The 19,021-nt window shown below is 40.8% G+C and overlaps 1 long non-coding RNA gene across 1 annotated transcript; it reads right to left on the minus strand.

Moving 5' to 3' along the window:
* Positions 1-3,782: 3,782 nt before the first annotated feature.
* LOC137477820 (uncharacterized) lies at positions 3,783-18,520 on the minus strand. The gene is made up of 3 exons (XR_011001200.1): positions 18,430-18,520; positions 4,684-4,840; positions 3,783-4,037 (listed from the first exon to the last, which is right to left on the minus strand). It is a non-coding gene; the product is annotated as an uncharacterized lncRNA (long non-coding RNA).
* Between the last annotated feature and the right edge of the window lie 501 nt (positions 18,521-19,021).

Below are 19,021 nucleotides of genomic sequence, written 5' to 3' on the forward strand. Positions count from 1 at the left end.
GCAGTGCACTGAGCAGTTGCTGACAGACAACGCAGCTCTCTGGCTGCACAGACTACGATGGCTGCTGTCACTCCAGGCTGTTCCACACCTGGATGTCCATCAGCATTGTCAAAATGCAGCCTGGGGGTTCCTCACTGACTCAACTCTTTCCCTGCCTTGTGCTACCCTGCATCCTGTCTCCAAAGGGCCAATGCAAAAAACCAGACTTCTTTCTTATGTCACTGATGTATTTTTTCTGGTTCATGAACACTCAAATCTCTAGAGTCCTGCACCACAGCAAGGTTTCATGTCTCCAGGGCTCTGTCTCACATTGCCACCACAGCTTCCACCCTGCCAGAGCTCAGATTATTGACAATTTTGATACTCACACCAGATATCCCTGTGCTGAGCCCCCTGTGCTTTGGACTGCCACAGGAGTTAAGAAGAGAAAAGAGAGTACTTCATCACCCAAAGCACAAGCTTTTACAACCCTGTTAATTCTCTGAGCTCCATGACGTATTATGCAATCACCGTGGAAAAACCACAGTTGTCTATGTTAGATGAGTGAACAAAAAACACCTTTGGTGATGACAGATGTCCACATTCTATTTCATTCTTTCACTTTGATATTAAATACACCTTTTAAAGAGTGACATTCATTTCTGTTGTCCAAAATGTGGCAATACCCTCCAGGCTGCTACGTGTCTACTGAAAATTAGGTCACGGTACATTGTTAGTAGGAATAATTTTATACCAGCACATATTTGATTTTAGCAAGAGTGAAAGATCCATGTAGAGTGTGTATCTCTCCTCACATGGAAATAGGGTGTTATCTCCAGGAAGCTGGGCTGGCAGTGAATTAGCTCTTCCTTCTCCCAAGAGTTGACAAGACATGTGTGAGTGAAAATAAGAAATTCTGGAGATGTGACCACAAACCACGCAAAATGCCTAAAAATACTCATTTTCCTTTCAGGTCACATTTACAACAGGTTTGTGTAGCTGCTGTAGCCATTATCAGGCACAACAGGCCAGCCCCAGAAAAGGGCAGAGATACTGCAGAGTTCAGCAAAAGAAGCCTTGGAAAAAATCTGGACTGGGGTGGAGACATCCCCATGACTTCTGCAAAGACAGCTCAGTTTGTAATGTTTGGGGGTTTTCCTATCACATAAACACATGCATTACCTGTCACTTGGGAGGTTTTATTTGTTAATTTTCCAAACTCCTCTGAGATCCTGATGTTTGATCAGCACCGTTTTGATTGTTTATACTCAGTGATGAAACTGGAAATAAAAAAAGGCTCTGAGTGTGCAGCAGGAAAATGAAGTGTTACCCTCTGAGTGAGTGTGGTGTGACTAATAACAGCATCAGCAATCTGATGCTCTCCAAGACTAGTGCTGTATACTGAAAACGGCCCTTCTGTACCGATAACTTTCAGAAAGGACTGTAATAGCATCCTTTCAACCAGTTTTCCATCTCTGCAGATATTTCATTGCACTCCTAACTTCAATATCACCTTCTTTTTAATAGCAAGACTTTGCATTGTAATCTCCCCAGTGCTCTAGCAGAGCCTAAAAACACCCTGCTGGTAGCAGAAACAAAGTTTGAGAGTTGTTCCTCAAACAATTCCTTCAGAGGAAATTCCTTCAGAGGTGGGAACTCATAAGTGTATATATACCTTTGATATAGAAATTTCTTTAGGTCTGAAATCTATTATATTGGCTGCCAGCAGAAGGAACTTTCTTTGCCCTTATCAAATTAAAAGTGTAAATATCAATTGAAAGGTGATAGGGGGTGGGGTGTTCTCTTGTTTTGATCTTTTTAAAACAAAGTGAATTGGAGCTCATTAACATCATGACTTTGCACATGCTGATTAAAATGGACCCAACTGTAACATATGTGCTAGGCAGATGGCATTGTTCTAGGAAGAAAAAAATAAAACAGACCAAAGCACTGACATGTACTCAATTTATTTTAAATAACTTGTGACTGAATGCCAGTGGTTTAAAGGGCATGAGGGTTCCCAAAAAAACTAGGAGCTGCTTTACCTAGCCATGCAGTGTATTGCAAGAGGTTTTACTGCTGGTCAGTGTTGGGGAAGATGAAACAGGAAAGCCTTATAAATATAATTGCCTGGCAAAAGATTTTGAGAATATGAAAACTATAAGTGAGATTGAAATGAAAGCAAGCTTTGAGATACCAAGCCTTGGTTACTGAACAACTGGAAAACAATAGTATGGCCAGCTGAAGGTAATCTCCTTTTGATTATAGAATACCTCTGCTTGCAGACAGGTCCAAGGGTCAGAGCAGACCATACTAGTTTGGCAGAAGGGGTCCAAAGAGTAGTTTTTAGGGTTTAAAATGTAACACAGTATGGTAATGTAATGATTCTTATAGGCTGAATGTAAATGCTATAGGATTTGTATCTTGTACTAGATTGGTTAGTGAAAATTAGAATATTGAGCACAGAAGAAGATTTATTGTATTGTAACGGGAACTTCCTCCCTCTTGCTCTTTTGGACTCCTGTTTCGGGCCTGCTCTGAGCTGTGGCTGGCAGCTCCAAAGAGGACCCCTGCACCCACGGCCTTTGCAATGAACCGCAAGTTCCAAGACCTGGCTTCAGAGATCTCTCGTCTCCGTCCGTCCCAACCATCCTACCAACCCTCGCTCCTACAGTCAGTGGCTGCACCAACCCAAACACAGCTATGATGCCACTTTATGTAGACTTAACCAGCTCCTCATAGATTGTCTCATGGTTTCTCCTGTCAGCTACCATGTCATATACATATATATACATATTCCATGTCATATTACTCTGCTTTCACCATTAGCTGCTTGATCTATATCCAAATATACCAGCCAGACCAGTACTAGCTCTACAGTTAATGCTCTACATCCTAACTAGGCTTTATATTAGGTCTACCTCCCTCCACCCCACCCCAGATTGCCATTAGCCCTCAGATAAATTGTGACCCCTCTCCTTCTCCACTAGCCATGCACTCAGTTGCCCTGATACCTTGGCTACACACTGATAATGATGCCAGATTTGTCAGGCATCCTTAGAATTCCTTCAGAAGGCATCCCTACAATTGCCAATGAAAGCCTTAACAAAGACTCTTCCATACAACAAGTAAATTTTGGAACCAGGATTTTCCATAGGAGGATGAATGAAACTCCCAAATAAACAAGAACAAGGTGCTTCCTATTGGCTTTCTGTACAAAGAGCTTTTTTACCCTCCAGCCCAGCCGAGCAGAAGTTCCTCTGTTTTTTTATCTTCCCTGCTGCAGCACTGTACAGGGATTTGAACACCTTTCTGTGTGAAGCAGTGGAGCAAACACCTATCAGAGGAGGCCAAGAAATTAGGCCAGGGCAGTCATTCAATGGACACTTCATCTCAATGAGATTAAGTCAAAATTAATAGTCCCCAAACTGTGCCAGACTGGTACTGGGAGCACTTGTTTGGAGTTGTTTCAACTAACTGTCATAACAGTAGCAACCTTGCTAAACAACACCTCCTTGACACAAAACCCAACAATGGATATGTAGTCAGGCTGAGGAATGGTAAACCTTGTCAGCAGAAACAATTCCAACAAGGATGGAAGAGAAAGTAACACATTCAGGAAGTCAGTGTCAGAATTTCCATACCTGTAGGACTCATCACTCATAGCATATAGTGTACTTACTGCATGTCATTCAAGGCCTAAACACAACCCCAGGAGAAGCTGATGGGTTTCACCTGGGGTGAGAGCAATCCCATGTGTACACAGAGAAGCAGCATGGTTAGGGCTCACATCTGCCACCTGCACCCATACAAGTTTATAGGAGTGCCTGATCACCCCTGTGGGATCCCAGCACTGCATTACCACCAGTCTATTGCCCAGGTGCATCTAGTTTCCCAGTGAAACTGTGTTCCTCAAAATACTCATCACTTATCTGAAAATCCCATCTGCCAACCAGCACTGGCACTGCGCTGGCCAGTTTATTGCATGACACAGCTGGATCACTCCACACAGGCTTGCACACACACTTCAAAGGCAAATGGGAAGTTAGCTGGTAAACCTGGGAGACAAAGAGGGAACTGTGGGGAGGGCAGTAGAAAGTCATCTGGGTTTAAAGCACATACCACATCTCTGCTGCTTCTCTGTTCTTTCCTATAGAATCCTTTTTTTATTCATGCAGCTGGGCAAGCCTGGGTGGGTGTGCCTCTTTTCCCAGATTAGTGTCCAGAATAGGCTTAAAATAAAGGATAGTGATTTGCATCTAGAGTTTTCATGGCCTCCACCAAAGGCACTTGGTTATTTTTCTTTGTTACACAAATTGGCCACTCAGCACATGCACAGCAACTTTGCTTCTGAAGAGCCAGCCTGCTTCTCTGGCCAAGTAAAACCACAGCCATAAGCAAAGCAGTCAAAGCTTGGCTGCCGTGGTGAGGCTCAGGATGAGGCTATGCCTGTGACCTGCCTCCCTGTCCTGGGGCCAATTATTACAGGGTAGGAGGGTTAAGAGAAGAAGAGTGTGAGGTTTTTCTTTCACACACAAGGAGCTCAGAGTTCGCTGATCGATCAGGAAAACCAATACAGCCTCTATCCCAAGAATGTACAATTTCCAGGGCAACCACTGGGATCAGTGTCCAGCCCAAAAGCAAAGGGCTTGATTCCTTGCTGCTGTAAACATGTTCCTTGGGAAGTTCTTCCCATATACACACCCCAAAACCTCTTTTTTCCAAATTCTTTCTGGTATTTGCTAGTTTACATATCACCCAGGCTGATGTTTACCTTCCAGACACCAGTGGTCCTGTGGTTCACTCCCTGCGTCACGTCTTCATTAGTACACGGCAAGAGCAGCTCCAGCAGTGGGAATGTCTGTCATCATGAAAGAAGACATGCCCATTAAAAAATAAAATAAATCCATATTCCCCAGCTCTTTCTGGTGCTTTATTCCCTTTCAGCTGTGCTGGTGAGCCTGAATATTTCCAATAGCCAAGCAGTTTGAGTAACTCTAACAAACTCAACATCTCAGTAGTAAACATGAGCAACTCTCTGTAAAAGAACCAGCCCAAATTTCAGCAGTTTTAGTGAATCTTACAGGATCCATAAACACATTTTAAATACAAGATAGGAGATATCTTGTTCTTTTTTTTTCCCTCCCTGTTCCATTTATTCCCTTATCTTTATTTAGTTGATTGTTTTTTAGCTTGTCTCAGCTATCCTTTCTTAGTCTTTTGTATTGTTCATCTCAAGCAAAGAATAATGGGATAATGTTAAATACAATCTGATATACCAGAAATTATATAAAAAAATCCATATATCAAAATTCCCTCCCCTCCATTTGCTTTCATACCTTCAACACCCACCAATAATAGCATAACACTAGATACTAACAGCCTACTGTGCTGGGCTTCAGCCAGAATTTAACCTGAGAGTTCTCTACTAATGTGGATAGAATTAAGTAAGGTTTTGTCACATCCTGTTCCACTTTACAGCAGGAATAATCAGCCATTGCCACAGAAGCTTTCAAAAAATACTCAAATGAATAGAAAATGGTAAGATAAAAGAGCCAGTATATAAATCATATTCTTCTTATTAATGTTATGCATTTTTATTTTCCAGGAATCAAAACAGCGTACTTTGTGTGTATTCAGAAATCCCAGTCATATTCTGAAATGTTTCATTTACATGCAAATTAGAATCAGGACCGTACTGGTTGCAGATATTCCCTTTCAGTCATAAACTGGCCTTTAAACCTATGTAAAAGGATAATATAATGGCAATGATATTATTACTGGTGCTGTAAAAATTTAGTTCTGAAAAGCCATAGAGATTTGATTCACTGAACAGGAATCATGACACAGAAGAGAAAAAAACATTACAACAAGAAGAAAACTGGATCTCCAGAGCAGCAAATTTGAAACTGCTTCATTTTAGAATAAACATAACCAAAAAAAGATTTTTGGAATTATGCTACTTTCTACTCTGTGAATCATCCAGCTGATGAGGCTTATGTATCACCCTCTTTCTTCCAGGGAAAATGTTGATACATTTCTCTATTTGGACTTCTAATCTCTTGTGTTAGCCTGATATATTCCAATGATGCACTGCTAAAAATGCTTTTATAGAAGTGGCAGATAAGGAAGAAACAGTTTGGCAACACAGGGCATTGTTATCCAAAGCCTGATGATGTGAGAGGAAGAACTCCATAATGCACTTAAACTGCAACAGCTCTGTCTGCTACAAGCCTTGCAAAACAACTCTCCAGGGAATGATTTTAAAGCAAGTTTCACCAAAACACTGGGCTATATAAGAGCTGCAGCTCATGTGAACGCAGGTATAATATTTCGTTTCAATTATCAGTGTAACAAATAAAAATGTTATTCAATTGAAAACTGCATGTCCTGAAATCCATCCAAAATTAAAAAGTGCTTTTTCTAATGCTTCATGTTACGTTTAGACAAGTAGGATCTACTGAAAAAGAAAATAAATATTTTCTTATTGGCTGTCTCTGGCTCAAGCAGCCTAAGTAAAACAGCTCTAAAGATATCTTAAATGCAGTCTATTAAAAAGAGGCATGTTTTCATGGTCGAGCCCTTTCCATAGAAACAAAGGCCATCTGACATCACGTTCAAGCCTTTTCATCTGTGACAGGCTAAAATCTTTTGACTAGCCTCTATTTCACAAAGCAGAAAAAACCCTTCTTTTAGTTCCCTTTTGCAGTTTTCCTACATGTAGCCATTAAACATTACAACATCATTACATTGTCCATGGGTGTGACTACAACAGCAATATTAGCACAGTGCCAGCCTGCAGAGAGCCCACAGTGTTTTCAGCATACTGCAAGAATATAATAGGAAAGAGTTTGGGAAGTGCATGAAAATGTCACAGCAATGTCATTAGGTGACTTTTGCATGCTGATGGGAAAACAATTTGAATGCTAATTGTGGAGAGATTCTTATTACAAGATATTCACATTGGAAACTAGCTTAGCAAAATGATCTTGCATGGTCACAGAATTTTCACACCTATACAGTCACTAAGCACAGGCCTCATTTCTACCCTCCTCGGTGGTGTACAGCTTTCCCTGAAGCATGAGATGCTGCAAAGCTGATCTCAATCAAGTATCTGCAATTAGATCCTTGTTCCAGTATCAACCCAAAAGTGAATTGGCAATAGACATTTTATCACACAGCTGGAGGAGGAAACCTTGCCCTTGAGGTGATGGATAAAGATACTGTAAATTAAACTGGCAGCACAAGGGAGTTACAGCTCCCAAAATAGGCTTGTCACACTATTCATGTAGAGTTTGGGGATGGAAAATTTAAAAAATAGTTAAAACTCGTCGGCCTGGGCTTCAGGCAGGGCACTGACAAGAGAAACACTCCACTAGAAAACTCCAAATCGGTCAAAGATACTGCTTCTCTGGGAGATGAGGCTCCCAAACACAGCCAGGTCCTATTTTGCTGGTGCCATGCATGGCCCTGTTGGATAAGGAAGCTGCAGAAATGCCTGTGTACCGGGAAGAGCATGGCCATGCAGCTGGTCCCTGGTCCCCAAGTGTCCTCCTGCACCCACAGGGGCTGCTGAGCTGTAACCTTGTCATTCCTTTTGGCTTGAAAATATTTACATGTGTGCAAAGATAAATTCATCTGCACAGAGAAGTCCTTATATTTAAGAACAAAAGGGATGTGGAAGGAATCCAACCAGCTGAATACAGACAAGTCTCCGAAAAGCTCTGTGATGGCCATAAAGGACCCTTCATACCTGCCAGATAGATGTTCCCTGATCTCTGCCATGTGTGCTCTAATGCATTTTCTCTTAAAACCCTCAAGTATACCTTAAGATTTGGTGTTATAAATGTCCTTAAGTAGTTTAAATTCTTCAATAATTTCACTTAATTGTGCTCCAGGCAAAAAAATAAAAAAAAAAAAAATCAGTCTTTCCCTGGGTAAAAATTCCATCTCTTATCCTGGCTATTCACTTCATAATTCTTTTTTACCAGCTTACTGGGTTTTGGTTTTTTTGTTTGTTTGGTTTGCTTTGTTTTTGGGTTTTTTTTAGTATAAAAGAGATAAACAAAGCTTGACCCTGTGCTCCAAACAAATTCAAAAAGCACTTCATATAGTATTAACACAATTCCTTGGAGAGGGCAGTTTTTCCTGCCTGACCCAAACCAGTATCTTTAAACACATTTGCTGCTCCTTATGCAACAGACCAAGGAGTTAAATGTTACCTAGTTTGATTGCCATGACAATGACAGGATTTGACTTTTATGACTTTGAGATATCCCCATGCCTGCAAATATTAATTGCATATTTATGTTCATTCAGAACATTAACTTTGAAAGCAGGGGATTTCTGTGAATGGCTGCAAGTATTTTACGTTCCAGTTTATTTGCAGCATGTTGGTTTCCATGTAAAAGGCTATTGATGTTATTGACATCAATAACTGCAAAGCCAGGGTTGAACTTCCACATTCTGTTCCTGTCCACATACACAGTAAGTTATGATTACAGACTTTTCCCCCTCTTTCTCAGACAATACACAGTAATGGAACAGCAAGTTCCTCTACAATCCTCTGCATAGGACAGAAAATTAATTTACTTCTACAATAATTAAGGGCTCTGCTTTAAAATCCATCTTGAAGCCAGCATGATCACGGCATTTCATCTTATCTGAAAGATTAGGTATTTTGCTTGAAAATAACTATTCCCATTAAAAACATTCAAAATGCAGAATGGTGAAATTGCAGCACACATTTCAAAGGGTGGTATCACACAAACTCAGTTATATAGGGAGGCTGGTGCTTCCTGGGAATAAATAATCATCTATTCTCTCAATTTCTCCTCATTCCTCAGGAAAATGGGTATTTTCTTCACTAAAATGTTCCCATGCAGGTTATCTTCGTATGAGTATCAGTTCTTCTTGTCATCATTTCCTTTCCTGAATAATTTCATAGCTCAGTGGTCTGACCCTCCCTTAGTCTTTCAGTTTTTTTCAGTTTAAAGAGAACTACTCTGCTACTAGTGATTTATTAGGATTTTATCTACAGCTAATTATGACTGATTTCAATAACACGTTTTTCAAGCTCGTACAAATTATCGATCAGCATACACATTCCTTACACCCCGGCCTGAGATTCACACACTACATTAACTCATTAATGATTCCTACAAAAGATGGATAATAATATTATAAATCATTTCAACTGCTGCAAAATTTGTACATGCAACTCTTAATCTTGTTCTGCCTGATATGATGCAGGGACCACACAAACACAGGTCACTGTGCTAATTCACCTATTGTGTTCACTACAGAACAAGACAATAAATAGCCTAATCAGGCAAAAGGCTCCTGTGCCCACTTTGAGAGAGTGACCGTTTCATAACGTAGCCAGTTACACTGGTTATGCCTCCAAGCAGGCAACAAAAAGGAATCATACAATCTCTGTGTGTGTTCTCTCTCTGCCCTCTGGCAGTGGGAAGCCATTGTCCCTTGTCCTGGCCCTCTATGACTTGTCCCCAGTCTCTCTCCAGCTGTCCTGGAGCCCCTTTAGGCTCTGGAAGGGGCTCTGAGCTCTCCCTGGAGCCTTCTCCTCTCCAGGTGAGCACCCCCAGCTCTCCCAGCCTGGCTCCAGAGCAGAGGGGCTCCAGCCCTTGGAGCATCTCCATGGCCTTCTCTGGACTTGCTCCAACAGTCCACATCCTTCCTGTGCCAGCACCCCAGAGCTGGATGCAGAACTCCAGAGAAGAGTTGAAGAACCACTTCCCTCAACCTGCTGGTGACATCTTTTTTTGATGCAGGCCAGGATTTGCAAGGGTCAAGTTTACCTTTTCCAAGTGGATGTGCCTTTTCCTATCAGCTGGCCCCAATTTGTACCAAGCAGTATTCTCAGTTTGTGTATTACTGCTCTGAATATTTACAAGATTATATATTGGCTGTCATCTCATCTAACAGAATTACCAGCCTCAAGATTTAATAGAGGAATATCAAGGACTGCATATTTGCAATAGGGATCCTTCAGAACATGAGGTTGACATTTTTCTCCAGCTCATCAAAACTTCTGCTGCATTGGGGACTTCTTTATATGAATTTAAAAAAAAAAACTATTTGTATGAAAGTGAATGAACTTCAAATAAGCAAAAGGAAATAAAATACCATATGGCATATTCAGATTCATGAGATTACTATCCTGCTTAATAAATCTTCCCTTACTCACATTTTTGATAAAAGTATTGTATCCTACAGGGATTTTAATTTTATATCTCAAAAGGAGGTTAGTATATTAGATTTTACTGTATACAGATTAAATGAGGACTTTTGAAAATTCCCAAACTTATCTGCTCAGCTATATAAATTTTCTGACTTTGCACTTGGGGTAATTGTAATAGAGCTTTTAATCCCTGGGTAGATGGATGCAATAGTCCTATAAATCACAGATTTTCAACATCTTCAAAGACTATGAAATGTTTATGAGAGAGTATGGTTTTAGAGACATCTGGTGGTTATATAATCCTAAGGAGAGAAATGAACAGTGAAAATATTGAACATACTTTTTCAACAAAAGCATCCTGTAAGGAGAAAAAGATATTAGCTTATTCACTGTCTCTGCAAACTGCAGTAGATAATTTGACACAAGACCCAGCCTTGTTTATGGCAACTTGGCAGCTTTGGTCATATTAGAACAAAAGAGGAAAAAGATTTTTCAAGGTAAACCAATGTATGTGTCTTTCAGCAGCATTAAAACTTATCACAGTTTAGTCAAAGAAGAACAGGGGCAGGAGATTGGATACTGAATATTTTAAATACTCCTGCTAGACAAAAATCATTATCTCTGCCAGCACCTTGATAACTTGGCTTTTGTTGTAACTCCTGGTGTGCTTTTATTTTGTTTTTGTTTGAAACTTCACTGACTCTCCAGCATATTTTTTACTGAACTGCTTGCCTGAAGCTAGAAATAGAAACTCAGAAATTAAGTCACATTCTTAGCTTCTTAGGTTCAAACCACAAGGACACGTACCCTAAATAAAACAGCCATACTTATTTTCTATTCATTAATAATATACATTATTATCAGAAGAGTGATTTATAAGGACTTATAATTCAAGTCCTTATTAAAAGTTTAAGTATTTGGTACTGTATTTGAACCTCCTCCCTATTTCCACAGATCTACTGGGGTACAAAGCACAGAACAACTCATTTGGAGACATCAAATCAAATGCTGCTCTCAGACACTGACAAAAATCCAAAAGAAAAAATTCACTCCAGGAAAAAAAAAATTCCCTTCAAATTTAGGGAAAAAAAATTATTTGGCCTCATCTTCTGTACCTAAGACATCAGAGACATGACTGCAAAAGAAGAAAAGAATCCTTCCAGGCCCACTCTATAATATGGATTTGAAGCATCTTAAAGCAAAAGAAATATTGAAAATTCACATTTCTGCTGTCTGCAAGGAGGATTGCTCCTCTCTGGTTTGGGTGGGGAGTGAGGCCCTTTGCTTCCACCCCTTTGGGGTTCCCAGCCCTTTGACAACTTTCCCAACTGCTTTAGGGGCATCTGTTTTCTCAGCCCGAGCACTGACCCCTCACTCTGAGCTGCCTTCCTGCTCACAGCAGTGCTGGCACCTTTTCCAAACTCCTTTCTTTCCCTTGCTTACAGTAGAGCACAGCAAACTTCTGTGAGAGCTAAAACTGGCCTCACACAAATGTACTTGTTCTCAAAGGCAAATGTCTCTTGGGTGGTTGTTTGCTGATAAGACCACGACACCCTCAGAGCAAGGCCTCGGAGGAACAAAGCAAAGAGCCATCAGAAATTTGCTGGCAGTGTTACTTTCTCAAATCACAAGGGGTGTCAAGATTTTCTGGGAGTAACACAATAATTCTGCATCAGAAGGTGTGCTCATAGACTTCTATACAATGTAAACAACACTGACAAACTATACTCACCTGTTTATTTTCAGTCAAGAAAGAAATTGGTTTGGAATGTCCAAAGTATACTTTATTTTACTTTTAACAATCTAAGCATGAACCAGCATAAATTCTGATGCTAAGGAGGAGTTTCTCATGCACATTCTTCCATCCTGATCATTCAAAAGCAGTTCTCTCCTGTAAGTCGTAACTTTGAATATAATTTACATGCAATGAGCTGCATTAGTCTTTCATTATATTTGAGATTATACATGTACATAATTCAGGATATTTAAAGTCATGGTTGCTGTAGAAACCATAATTATATTTCTTGTTAAATCATTAAAGTTAACATCATTTATGAAATTATAGAATATTATGCAGGAGGAGGAACACAGCAGTGTAAAGCCACTTTACAACTTGAGTTCTATCCATGTACAAATACCTCAGGAAATGCAAAATTAGGGCATCTCCAAGGGCTCTGAATGATGTAAGGAGCTCCAGTTCCACCTCAGACATCAGCTGGCCAATTACGTCTGTTGCTTTATAGCCACAATTTACTTTCATTGAAATGTCCTGTGAGGCCAGTTGATAGATGAGCCCATTTCAAGTTCCAGTAGGACTGGGATTTTTGGCTTTGCTCAAGTTAAGGCAGTGCTCACAGGCTCCAAAATGGGATGCAAACTGGGTGGAGGAAAAATATACTGCTATTTCTTCATCTCTCACTTTGATCTCGTCCAGGACTTCCCCCTCCCCTCTCAAACACACCACCATAGTCTGGTAAGCTAATGGACATCTCCTGGAGCTGCAGTCTTCCACTCCAGAACAGAGGACAGGGATGTTTTGGCATGGCTTGGAAGCAGAGATCAGCTCAGGTACATTCTTGTGGAATGCTGGGAACCCCCGCATGGGATGAGGCTCTGGGAACAGCTGTGAACACTGCAAGCACTCTCGTAAGCTAGATGCTCTTATCACAGCTTGTGTCCCCAGCTCATGATGAGAGAGCTTTGTGTCATGTTCCCACACACCCAGGAGGGGGACACGTGCTGCTCTTAATACTGCTGGGGGACACAATCCCCGTTTGTGGGTCTGCCTTTACTTACTGAAGCCCAGGATGGCACAATGAAGAACAAACACCTTTCAAACAGACATTCTATCACCTCTTGCAAAATAAGGAGCTACTTTATGAACAAGGAACAGCTATGGGCTAATTTCTGGATCCTTGTCAATCACATGAAAGCCTTCTATACTAATCATGTCTTATGTTCCAAGACATAACAGAATTAGTATTCAAGTGCACAGCACATAAAGCATTACTTGCATTGTCATCATTTGTCAGACAAATCCTTCCCTCATTTTCTAATGATATTGCACAATTATTGAAATGTCGTGTAATATAAAACTTGCTGGGAAAATTTTAAAATTTTTAGAATTCTCATATTAAAACGTGCTACTAGGCCATCACTATCAAGACTTGTGAGTCTCTGTTGAAAGCCAAAAGTTATTTCAGCATCAGCATTGGGTTTATGTACTTCATTATACTGTAGTTTTCCTCGTAACTTCTGTAGACTCCCAATTGTATTTAAAATGCATTTCTACAGGGAATAATTATGGTCTGCATTGACTGAAAAACAAATCAAAGAAGGTACATGAGGCACAAAAAACCAGCCAGTGCAGTGATGCAGTTCAGATTCTCTCCTTGAGACCCTGGGCAGATGAGCAAAGGTCTTAAAAACAGCCCTTTCAGAGGCTGGGAACTTGGGAGGCAATGTATGGTGCTCCTAGGGAGAAAACAGTGAAAAGGAGGATGAAAAGCAGAATGCTGTTCCTTCTTCCTTTCTGCACCTGAAGGACATGGAGTGAGAGGACTTGCACTTTATCAGACTCACCAGAATTAATCCCAGCTCAGGAGATCATACAGCCCTCTCACCGCTGCTTGATGAATCATCTTCCCTCTCTCTCTGCTCTTGTAGCTCACCCAGTGACACAGCCAGGGCCTTCTGCTATTTCTGTCTTTTACTGCTCTGCCTGAAATGTTTGCACACACAAACAGGGTGGGGTTTATGACCTGAGTTAACCAAATAGTTCTATCACTCCTTTAACCTAAGTGGTGTCTTTCAGCACCCAATCTTCTCCATGTTCTGCCAGCCACCCGTTCTCACAGGATCCCAGTGAACAGCACTGAGAGTTTTTCATCCTTTTCTCTGCTTTTCTCCACTGAATTAGTAGATTCTTGCTACAGACTGCAAGTCCTCAGAGCCACAAAACTTCTTTTTGCCCCGTCTCTGACAGCACTGTGAATGTGGTCTCCACCCAGAGCTCATAGGTACTACACATCGCAAGCTACAACTAGTAATCCTAAATTGAGGATACAAACCTGGTCCCCTCACTTCTTTCTGGAACAGAATTTCAAGCCTATTTCTCACAAAGAACCCTTATGCCACCCCAACATGCTTAAGTTGTTTATCACCTTGCTGTGCTATTGCCATCCCATCTTTCAGGGACCAGGACTAAAGAAAAAATAATCAATAAGCCACAAATGCATGAAAGTGGCTGTGCCCATTTACAACCAGTTAATTCCTCACCTTATGCGGCTTATGTAGTGAGAGAGAAAGGTTAGAGTCAATAGGTAGATTGGCCTTTAACTCTGTCTTTTAAGAACTTTCAACTCTAAGTTCTTTGTGCAGAGGTTTTCCTGAGACCTTCAACATCATGGAAGTCTTCTACATCAGCCTTCTGGGGAAGGGCTGATTATTTGGTAGGGACCCTCACCACCTTCTCGGGATTGCCATTCGAGTGTAGATCAGAAGGCAAATACTTAGTGGGATGAATTTGTAAGTTCAAGAGCAGAAAGAAATTAAATAAAAGCCAAAGCAGGTCAAGCCTGGATAGCAAAGCCAGATCCTGCAAGTGAGGCATGCACCATTCATGTGCAAAGATTATAGCACTCAGCTTTGCCCTCCTGCTTAACAAACTCCCTCTAAAATATGTACATGTGAACAGAAGGCTTAATTTCTCTTAACTCAAAAACCTCTTTCCTTCCTTCACTCACAATTAAGAACAGAATAATCACTGTGAACTGACACAACCATCTTCCCCAAAGGCAGGTCACCCCTTGTTACTTGGTGATAACATAGGAACTTCAGCTTGCTCCTACTACAAAATCGTTGAAGTTTTACTGGAACACAAAGCTATTAAGGTTATCATGATACTCAATGTCTTAGGTGTTTGCACTAGTTAAGATTCCACTGAGTATTTCAGGCACATCTATCTGATGTACCATCTTCTTTCTACTGTCACTACTAATTATTTCTGATTGATTAACTTTCTTTACTGAATTACTATTACACTAAATAAATAAGAAGAATTAGCCTAACACCAAAATACAAAATATACTGTGAATATGAATCTGTAACAATCATAAAACAAACTCAGAGGTAGCACACTATTACAGAGAATTTAGGAACAATTTGTTGTCAACTGTCATTCAGATTTCTGCAGCCTGAGCTCCTTATACCAAGTTAGGAATGTATGTGTCCAAGATGTAACTTCTGATTTAATGTACCATTGTAATTTTTTCTTAAATATCCACTTAAAAAATTCAAGTCATGTAAAATTAATCAAAATTTGAAATTTCACTGCAAATTCAAAATCAGATTTATCCATGTTCAGTACCTAATCTTAGTAGCTAGTATTCTGCTAACATTTTTTAAAGTTCATAAAATAGAGCCCAACAAGAAGAGAAAGCACTTAATTTTGTGCATCATACTAATGATACTACTAACAGTCTCACCAGGTTTTTTTCAGAACTTACATGTAAATTAACATGGTGTGCAAAAATTGTCCTAAATAAATAAAGAATAAGAATTAAGAATCATATCCAAATGCCACTAGAGAAAGATCGACTTCAGTCACATTTTATCCTAGTTCATAAATTAACTTCAAGACTTGGCTTTATAGAAGATACTGATTTGTGAACTGTAGAATAACAAACATGGGAGAATGAAGCGTGTCCCTGAAGATCTGCATATGGTAATTCCTGTTGTAGAGATCCACGTCTTTAATAAAGGTTAGGGTTTTTCATAGATACTGCCCTGTGGCTTTCACCAATACTGCCAGCTAAATCTTCAGAGTTGAAAGCAGATACCAAAGATTTCCATGCCTATTTCTGACACAAACATACCTACCTCACCTTCATAAAAAACACAGCAACAGATTTTCTTTCCACATGACAGGGATGGAACAAGAATCTCTGCTGCCATTCAGTTATGGTATCTTCTCTTTCCCCTCATAACATATGTAAAAATCAAAGGGAAAAGTGGGACATTGTACACTTGTCTTTGATTCACCTTAAATTACAGTCCTGGCTTCTGAGGGAGGACACCAGGCAGAATAGGTAGTAATTTCATCCTGTCATTATGTGCCAGTTACAACTAAGATTTGTGCTTTCAGAAACCTCTCGTCTTGCCCCTTACATGCACAGCCCTCAGCTGGGTGTTCTCTGAATAAGTCAGAACCATGCAGGTGAGCACATTCCAAAGTCTATTAGTTAAACATCCCCCTAATCACAGCTCTGCTGTGTCTTACTGTACAGTTGCTTATTAATGGTGCTTTGGTGATGGCAAAATTACCCTAAAAGATTCAGCTAATGAAAAAATTAATCTTTTAAATAATTGTCTCCTTGATACATATATATCAGTTTTATTTCAATTTGTACAAAGGTGTCCTGATTTTTCTTTTGTTGATGCTGCTCCTAATCTTCTTACATTCCTGTGGGATAAAAAAAGTATACAGGGGAAATCACAACAAACTAATTTTACAAATGTAGCATATAAAGGAGAGGCCTACAAAGCTGTCTTTCCTCTTCTTTAATTGCTAACTGTGGCATATAAATTTACATGTTCACTACTGGTGGATGTAACTTCTTTTTATCTTTTGCAAATCAAATGAGTTTTCCTAATCTATCATGCCATATTTAATAACCTAAAGAGAGAGAAAAAAAGAATAATTTACCGATGTATTTCAGTAACCATTTTTTGTGGCTTGCCACTAGAGGAGGAGGCCCCAGACCAGATTATCCTGATGTTATCTCAATATTAGGAACCACATCTCTTGGTCAATAGCTCCACCAGACATAGGCTGCAGATTCCTGCGTTCATCATATTTTTAAATATCAGGGAGCCTTGACAGGTTAAATGGGTGTTGTGCTTTGGGAATGGCCCTCCTTAATTCAGTGGGAATCCCACCGCAATTCTCTAAACCTCCCGCCACTCTCACTTCCCCACTTTTGCCTCCCCAGCCCTTGTGGTGGCTGGAGAGGGGAACTGGATGCAAAAAAGATAAAGACCACAGAACAATTTACTGGAAACAGCAATGTGATACAAAACCAAACAGTAACAGCAACAATACTAATGATAGAGGGTGCAAGAAAGAAACTATTCACATGGACTCTGACAACAGACACCTGACCACTCCCTACACCATCTTTCCTAGACCAGGAGGAACCCCTTCTCCTCAGAACAGACTCCCTTTTCCCTGGCAATAGCATGAAGCGGTAGAGAATAACCTTCAGGTCCTGGCCATGCCCCTTTCTGGCTACTGCAAAAAATTAACCCCGTTCTGGCTGGAACCAAATAGATGGGTCTGCAGGGAACTGCCCCCCCCCAGCAGCAGCACACTTCAGATTTACTTAAAAGCATCACAGAGAAAGAAGATAGTCTGCAAATTCCAACAACACCTGACCACAGCTGCAAGAAAAAGCAGCAGAAATCTTAGAAAGATACAATCTGCTTCTGAATCGGTTCATCATACCAAATACCTTTTTCTCCTGTCAAACAATTTTTCATCACCATACTGGAAGCCTAGTCAGTATTCACAGCTTAACAGCCACATCACACTCTTGCCAAAAATGCTGGGCTGGGTAATGCGGCACAGGCAAAACAGGAATGTCTGTCCAGTGACAATACTGATAGAATTTCTCTCCCCACCACATGCATTTTCCATTACCCTTTTCTGCCCACATTGGTCAAGTGACCATGTTCGGATTTTCCATGCTAGTGAAGAACAATTTTGGGTGCAGCACAGAAAACAGCCTTATTTGCCCATACAGACTTCACTACATCCCAGCACAGCCATCTCTAACTTCTGGTCCTAGCCTAAGCCATCAACCCGGTTCTTTCTGCAGTCTAAGAAAGAGATAGTCATAATTAGTGTCAATGATTCACTTTGTCTCACACGGCAGACTTACAATGGGATAAACTCACCCTGGAGTTATTTCTTCCACCCGCAACAGTGACATTTCTCAACTTCCAACATGGTAATTACAGCCATAAAAACACTTTTGAGAGAACAAGGTATGTGCTAATAGCCTGTGTTGTGATAAACAATCCAAGAACGGAATATCAAATTCTTTCAAATCACATGTAACTACCCAAAGCTTTTTTTTTTTTTTTGTAATCACTACAAAAGGCCCACTCTGATTACACTCTTCCAGGTGCTCCTACATTTAGTTGCATAACATATCTCAACTGTCATTCATCACTGAACAATAATTTACCTTTCTCCTGTTTCACTTTCTCACTCCTGAGCATCACCTCTGAATCCAGCTTTCTGAAAGTAAAGAAATTCAAGGTGGTGAGCTCGAAGCACATGTCACATAACCCTTTTCCCCTCTGGACCCTTGGTGGCACACTAGCTGCATAAAATTTTGTAAAGCAAGTCTGGATCAAGTTTGAATCAAAACTGAATCATGAGATAGGTTCCATGGGGTGCCATCCTCCAAGGACAGACTGCTCCAGCTTGGGAACAGGGCCCTCTCTCTCCACTGGGTCTCCCACTGGATCACAGCCTCCTCCAGGCATCCACTACTCCGGCATGGGCACCACCCTCATGGGCTGCAGGTGGGTCTCTGCATCCCCTGTGGATCCCCATGGACTGTGGGTGGATCTCTGCATCCCCTGTGGATCCCCAAGGGCTGCAGGGGCACAGCTGCTTCACCGTGGGCATCACCATGGCCTGCAGAGGAATTTCGGCTCTGGCACCTGGAGTACCTCCTTCCCCTCCTTCACTGACCTCGGCCTCTCCATGTTGTTTCCCTCACATGTTCTCACCTCCTCCTCTTCTCTGGCTAGAAAAAAACTGCGCCCTCA

The sequence above is a fragment of the Anomalospiza imberbis genome, chromosome 8 (assembly GCF_031753505.1).
Source record: "Anomalospiza imberbis isolate Cuckoo-Finch-1a 21T00152 chromosome 8, ASM3175350v1, whole genome shotgun sequence".
Lineage (NCBI taxonomy): Eukaryota > Metazoa > Chordata > Aves > Passeriformes > Viduidae > Anomalospiza > Anomalospiza imberbis.